Below are 7,314 nucleotides of genomic sequence, written 5' to 3'. Positions count from 1 at the left end.
TCTCTCTTTTTTTTTATTGCTGCGCCAGAATAATTTACAGGTAAAGTAATGTAAACGCCCTACCGTGACCCATAACATCTGATCCTCAAAATCTCAGCTAAGTCAAGCAGAATTACACTACATGACCCTTAAAAATACCAAACATCTGTTCAGACTTTCCTTCCTCTTTCTGTCTCTATTCGAACGCACAAATGGGCTGCGGCGCTGTCTTTCTGGCTGTGTGGAGGTTTCAGCGCGCTGGCTCGATGAACAGTTATCTCATAGCCGCTGTCAAATTAATCACGTCAGATTTGTTTAGATCCTGGCCCAGCGAGGGCTCGTGTGTTTATGCTGCGGACTATCGCGGCAAAAGATGAGGGATGTGCGGCGGAGGATCGTGGCATTCACATGTCCACGGAGAGCGGCTTATCAGTTGTGTTTGGCCAAAGTCTCTGCTGAAGTACAAATGTTAAAAGATGATAGTTGAGAGCAGAGGAAATAAAACAGAGATAGGGATTTTACTCTGCTTTTACTTTAAAGGTAATGGAGGGGTTTTTCATTTGTGGTTCTTACTGGGGTTTTGAGTGATTATGTAGTTCTTGGTTCAAATGCTGTTTCTTCAGTTTGCATGGTTCTGGCAGAACTCAGCTTAGGACTTTAGACTCTCACGGGTCTAGTTAACCCCCACATAATCTGGAATTCCGACAGACTCTTCGGTCTCCTCCTCATCCTCCTCAATGTCCGCCATCTCGGTAGAAGCTCGGAAACATTACCAAAAAGCCCAGCGTCACTCGGCCTGATTTATGGTGTCATTAATGTCAGACTATCAGTGGACATGGGCGCATGAGACAACAGACGAGCCGCCCCCAAAAAACAAATAGTTTTGATTAAAGTCAAGGACATTCCGTACAGCCTTTCCGTAGAAAGGCATTCATCACATGTGATGTTGACCCTCCCTCCCTCCCTCCTTTTCTCTCTCTCTCTGCCTGTCTGGCAGTCGGAGGTGCATGTAAAGGCTGCAAAAAAAAAATACAAAAAAAACCCAAAGGCTGAACTAACATAGATACCAACAGCTTATGTGAATGACGCTGTACAAATCTGTGAGTAATACAAAGTTGGAACAGCCGAGAGTGGATTAATTGAACACTGAAGGGATTACAGCGCGGAGGTTTAAACGGACAAACAGTGGGTCACGATAGAGAAACAGGGTTTTTTTTTTAATGCCTTACAGGAATCAGGTATTCAAGCACGTCCCTGAATGCACCACCGTCGTCGTGTGTCCTCTGAGGTCAGCGCGTCGTGCATTATTTCCGGCAGCAGATGCACGCCGCTGGCCAAGTCTTTACTGTGATGTTCAAAGAGTTATGGCGATGAGATGTTAGCAGAAAATTGAAATGCAGACTTTGTTTACAGGTTCATAAACTGAACATCTGTTAAAGTGACAGGAGAAGGGTCATAGTGAGGAGGATTCCAAAGATGATGGGAAAAGCACTTCAATGCTCTTACTAACTTTTATCTCCCACCAAAAAGCTTCCCGTTTGTGTAAACAGATCCCAGAGAGTCTGCGTAGCTTTTCCTCTTTCCTGCTTCTGCCGGCCCGGCCACCCAGCCTGCACTCCGGCTCACAGGACTTGACAATAACTCACAAGGTCAAGGTTTAAGAGGGAAGTTTAAGATGAAATTATTATGAGAATTGGAAAAGTCCACAAACAAATTAGCTGGAGAGGGGAGAAGAAAACACAAAGCGAGAGTTTAGCGTGCAGGCTGCACAGACACCAGCGGAAGGTGAGCTGATTTCTATCTGTGTTAAGCCAAATGACTTCAATTGTATTATTCTAAAAACAATTGTGTTGTGATAACGCCGGCTTATCTGGAGTGTCACTTTGTCACATCTTTGGGGGGAAAATGTGATTTTAATCACACTAGCTTTGGGTGCTATCCTGAAGTCCAGATGTTCTGCTTTTACTAGTGTTTTATTTCTTCCCCCTCCATCAGAGACACGAGTGGAGGGTTATTGTGCTCTTCTCAAGGTCTCACTTAAACCTGTCTCCCACTCATGTAGCGGTCCAGGCTCGAGCAGAGGGAAGTGTATCGGGTGCAGCTAGGAATGATGCTAAATGTGAGAAGATCTTAAGCATCAGATTTGTGAGTAAAATTCCATGAACATCAAGCGGGATGATGAGAGTATAATAAATTCCATGCTTGCTCTTTCAGTAATAAGTCATGACATCATAATGTTCTTTCCGAGATGTATTTTTCCATCAAGGCCACCACACCCTCATAAGGCTATAGATGTTTGATACGAGCTTATGTGCACATGTTTTCGGTGGAGTTGGTCTGTTGAATTCTGCCCCCAGTTTAACCAGCAGTGCTTCACGGTAGGTAGCAGTTCCTGGGTCCCACTGGTCCTGCACGTGTCCTTGGCGCTCAAATTATTATCGCAAATGTTCTTGTTTTTTGATTGGAAGAAAAATTCAAACGCAAGATATTTACAGTGAACATTAGCAGCAACATTATATTACTTAGGACATAATTCACATCCATTCAATTTGGCTGCTTGCACTTTAGATTCAACGTGAAAGACTTGGCTGTGATTCAGACAGAGAAGTGTGTACCAGCCACCAGCATGGCGGCATAAATCTTAAGATCGGCCTGTATTGATAGGGCCTTGGCTACCGATTTGGTAACACGTGTGCATATCCATTTCCTTGACAGAGACTGATTGCACATGGCTGGGGAGGTAATAGAATTGTCTTTAAAGGGCTGGACATCATTTATTACAAGGAGAAGGTAGGCTCCACCTGTGGTGCTTCCCATTGCATCATTCCTTCTCATGTCAAGTGTGCACTCTTTCTCTATGCTGTAACTCTCTATTTGTCCTCTAAATCATACATGTAATTTATGCATACAATTATTGCATTTAAGTCTAAAGCTGGGGATTTTTTTGTCTTGCGTGGAAGACTCCGCAGTTTTGTCCAACAGCTCTGTGGAACACACACACAGGCCATTCCGGCCTCGGAAATCTAAGACTCGGTCTGTGTTTGTTTTATTGTCTGACAGCAGAAGCAGATGACAGAAACTGCATAAAACAGATGTTGCAGCATTTTCTACAAGAAATGAATCACGTTATTGCTCGAAACGAGCGCCGTTGGACTCCACCGGCCCGACGGAGGACAAAAAAAACAAGAACCTTGGTGACAATGCAAATAATAGAAGCTGGTTTGATCAAATTTAGCAGAAATTCAACATCCATTGACTTCTCATCATTAATACTGACACGCAGCCTATCACTCACCCTCGCGGTCTTCCCTTTTTCTGTCCTCTGTTCTTTCCTTTCCTTATCTCCTCAAAGTTTCTGACTGGGAGCAGCGGTAATAAACTCATGTCGAATACTCTGGGGAACTTATTATGTGCAGAGAACTAAGAGCACATTTCCTGAATCATATCTACCTGTTGGACTGTGAGCTATTGATCTTGAAGGTGGTTGTCAATAGAAGAAGGAAATACAGTAAGTCATTATTGTAAAAAAAAAAAAAAGCCTGAACATATTCTTACATGCTCCATGTTTGATATCTGCAGCGCCGTGAATTCATGGTTTTTTTCCTGCAATCCTTTCCCGACTTTAACATTTGTTATTTTAGCATGGTTAAAATTGTAAACCTCGACGGGGCAACAATTGGATTTTATGTGAGAAAAATCTTAAAAACATATGTCGACAACTGTTGTGCTGTAACGGGATTTTCTAAAATTTAGGATTTAAAAAGGAGAAATTGGGAGAAATCTTTCTGGTTTGTGTAAAACGTGTCAGTCGGTGCAGCTTGTTAAACACGGACCCGATCTAACCTGGAGACATGTGCGAGTGTCAGATATTGTGCATTAGAAATGCAAATCCAGGTAGCTCGTCTGTTTGCAGTCTCCATCCGGTGCCTTTCGTTGCCATTATTACTCCGCTGACAATCCCTTCTTCTTCTTAAATCAACATCTTACAGCCTATTAGTAAAAGCTCGGGGGGGACAATAGGAGCAGACGACGGCCGGTGCCTTTAACTACGCATACACGGCTCTTTGAATATCTTTGGCAGCCATTTCAATAAAAAGATACAACAATGTATATGTGGAAAAGGAAAAGAAGATATAAAATATAAACTGAGGGGTCCTTTAAGTCAGAATTCATTTGATTTCAGGGCAAAACCATGCGGCTTTGAGATCCTGAGCTCTATATTATTCCCCTAATGTCTTAGTTTCCTGAGTGGCAAGTTACTATCAAGTTCAACAATTAAAATGCCACTACATTTAATCTGTTTCCTCTTGGCTTAACATTTACTCACACAAATGCCACATTGGCAGCTCGTGGGACCATTTCCCACCGTGCCAGCCCTCCGTCTTTAAGGAAGCTTGCTGGACAGCAGGTCACATCAGGTCCGACGGAGGACGAGGTCAGCGTACTCATCAGAGGTGTGTAAGGAAGTCTGGAGCCAATGTCAGCCCAAATCATATCTTTTAGATGCAGACAGGAAAGGGGGGAAAAATGAGTGTGTCCACAGAGCTGAACGGTGAATAATTTGTATTATCAGAGCTCCTGCATGCTCTGTGACTTTCCTCTGCTTCTCATATTTTATTTCTACCTGTCTGTCTCATTGGTACCTTGACAGGCACATGTTAATTCCATAATCCAGCAGCCCCTGATATTACAAACATGAAAGGAGACAGCGGCCTAATCACCCACTAATGGTAACGACAAATACCTGTCCCTGTCACCCGACGGCGAGGGGGTGGAGACGCCATGCACACCCGAGCAGTCAAACACGGCTGAGCACACATATACAGTACAAACGCACACACACAAACACACATCCCCTTAATTACCCAGGTCACTGGCTCACTGTAGGAGGTGAAGCAAGCTGCCTTTTCCCTCTTCCCTGTGCTGACACTGAGCCTCTTGGCTGTGCCCTGAAAATAGACCAACTTTGTGTTCCTGTCCTGTCTCCTTTGGCTACTGCATACCCACACAAATCTCTATTCTGGGAGTGTCACCCAGCAAGGGTAACAAGAGGAGAGAGGCTTATTGGGAGAAGTTCAGTGTTGCACCGTGCGGTCAGACCAGTCAGTGTCTCTGGCTCAATAATTGTGATTTATGCTCAGCCTTCAGTAACACGAGAGAGCAAGAGACACACACCGGGAGTGAGAGAGAGTGGGTGGTGTCGAGTCCCTGTACTACATCACTGACTGATATATTCTGTGTGCTATGAGTGAGCTGAACTATCTGAGCCACACTGGCACCTCCCCACTCATCTGCAACTCTCTGTATCTCCTTCACACACACACACACTGAACACACACTGCATTTTGCCAGTGTGTGCTCTCAAATGCGCCTCTGTGAGGATGATGGTAAAGATAGAGTGACATCAAGTCAAATGTAAAAGTACACCTTGAAAGAGAAACTAGGCCATCAGATGACCCCGTTTGATGCAGGCAGCGATGACACTAACTATTTTTCCCCGATGTTGATTTTGTCCTTGCTGCAGGATGCTTTATGCCAGACAGCTGTGCTCTCAGAGGACGACATTTTTAGTCAGATCTAAAGCAGCGGAACCCGAGTGGAACAATTAGCCAAGCGACCAGGAGGCTGGAAAAAAAGGGATTCATCAATTTTGACATATTTCATGATAATGATTTTAACAATTCTCTCGAGAACACAATATATTGTTGATTTCCTTTTACATCGTGAGTCTTTTGGCAGTCTAAGGTCCTTATTATATGTAATTTTTTGTGACTGCTATGTACCTTTCGGTGCCACGGGGAGGGTGCTGAAGGCAGTCAACATAAGAGCAAAGGCAGGACGCACCCTTCAAAGCATCACCACGTCATTGCAGCGTCCTGATGGAGCATTTGGAGGTTCAGTACCTTTACCCAAGGGGACCCGAGTGGTGCTCTGAGGGTGTCCAGGCACCAGGTAGTAGTAGTAGTATTCATGTGATAAAAACCATTTAATGTAACTAAATGTTTTGATAAGGGTAAACCTAGAAGTAAATAAACATAGAGGCTCACATCCGTAAGTGGTGTGAAGTGTACCAGATACTCTTTAAAAGTGAACTACAAAGCACACAGACTCAAACATCGCCTACAGCGGAGTTTCTGCCGAGCACAACATGTGCAGCCGGAGAAAGTCAGACGCTAAGAGACATCACTTTCATCCACATGCTAGCATGACAAAACATGCACCTGAATCAAATGAGAGGGATTATGCAGTTTATAAAATATGACAGGCAAAAAGACACACGACACATATGGCAGGTGAGGAGGGTTTAAGTCTGATTGATCCCCCTCTTCATCTCCAAAACGACTGTTTCCCCCTGACAACACTCGGCTGAGACAACATCGAATCTTGTAGGGAGCTCCGTCTTCTCACCGCGCATAAAGAGCTCGAGGAGTAAAGAAGAGCTTCCAGAAGGTGCTGAGATTGTGACACAACTGATGTATTCAGGCACACCGAGACACACAAACACAAACCCCCGCACCCCCGCACACCCCTTTGTAGATCTGATCGAATGAACGATCGAAACGAGGCCCTTTTGTGAACTGCCTCTCACACGCAGACGCTACTTTTTGTAACACAAAAGCGGGAGGCAACGCTGAACCAAAGAAAAAGCCAAATTGAGTTTGAGAGCAAGGTCAGCGCGGAGCTGTCTGAACAAAAGTCAGAGATCTCCCAAAAAATATCTATCAACTTAGGGAGAAGGCGCCCTTGTCGCGACCCCTGCGGAGTTTCTGGAAAGATGGTTTCCTGTAAAAAAAGTTAATCCGAGGGTATGGAAGATTAACGAGGGTGTTTTCATTGGCTGCTCTCAAGATGTCTTGCAGTACTTAAAGGTGATAAGATCAGAATATTTATCGAGCCTCTTCTTCAGGTCATTTGCTATGTTAATTTTATGAGCTTGATGTTGCCTTTGTTTTGCGGTCATGCGTTATTCTTCCTGAACCCTGGAGCAGGAAGAAGAAAGGGGGATTTATATACTTAGCATGCAGTGTCTCCAAATTAGTCATCCGTGCATAATTATTTATACTACGCAGGGGGCTGCAGCGAAAAAACTAATTCTTGCTGCCTGTGAAAATTAAAATCTATTATTTCACAATCAGATCAGTGTCTTGGTTTCACATCTTGCTTTATTTGTTTGGGATAATGCATCATTATCAAGTATAAAAGTCCCATCAAGTTCCCAGGGCAAAGAGAATCTTTCTTTAAAAGGAAAAGACACAATCTGCACTCGAACACCGGCTCCTGACGACAACAGCAACACAATCGTGGGTTTGGCTTCACAAATGCTACAATAATTAA

The 7,314-nt window shown here is 44.0% G+C and overlaps 1 long non-coding RNA gene across 1 annotated transcript; it reads left to right on the top strand.

Moving 5' to 3' along the window:
• Nucleotides 1-1,556: 1,556 nt before the first annotated feature.
• On the top strand, nucleotides 1,557-7,103 carry LOC115247658 (uncharacterized). Its single transcript, XR_003886752.1, has 3 exons — nucleotides 1,557-1,764; nucleotides 2,042-2,124; nucleotides 5,504-7,103. It is a non-coding gene; the product is annotated as an uncharacterized lncRNA (long non-coding RNA).
• The last annotated feature ends 211 nt before the right edge of the window (nucleotides 7,104-7,314 follow it).

Source organism: Takifugu rubripes, chromosome 21 (assembly GCF_901000725.2).
Source record: "Takifugu rubripes chromosome 21, fTakRub1.2, whole genome shotgun sequence".
Classification (NCBI taxonomy): Eukaryota; Metazoa; Chordata; class Actinopteri; order Tetraodontiformes; family Tetraodontidae; genus Takifugu; species Takifugu rubripes.
The sequence above is the reverse complement of the archived record's forward strand: the minus strand, read 5'-3'. Positions and strand labels throughout refer to the sequence as shown.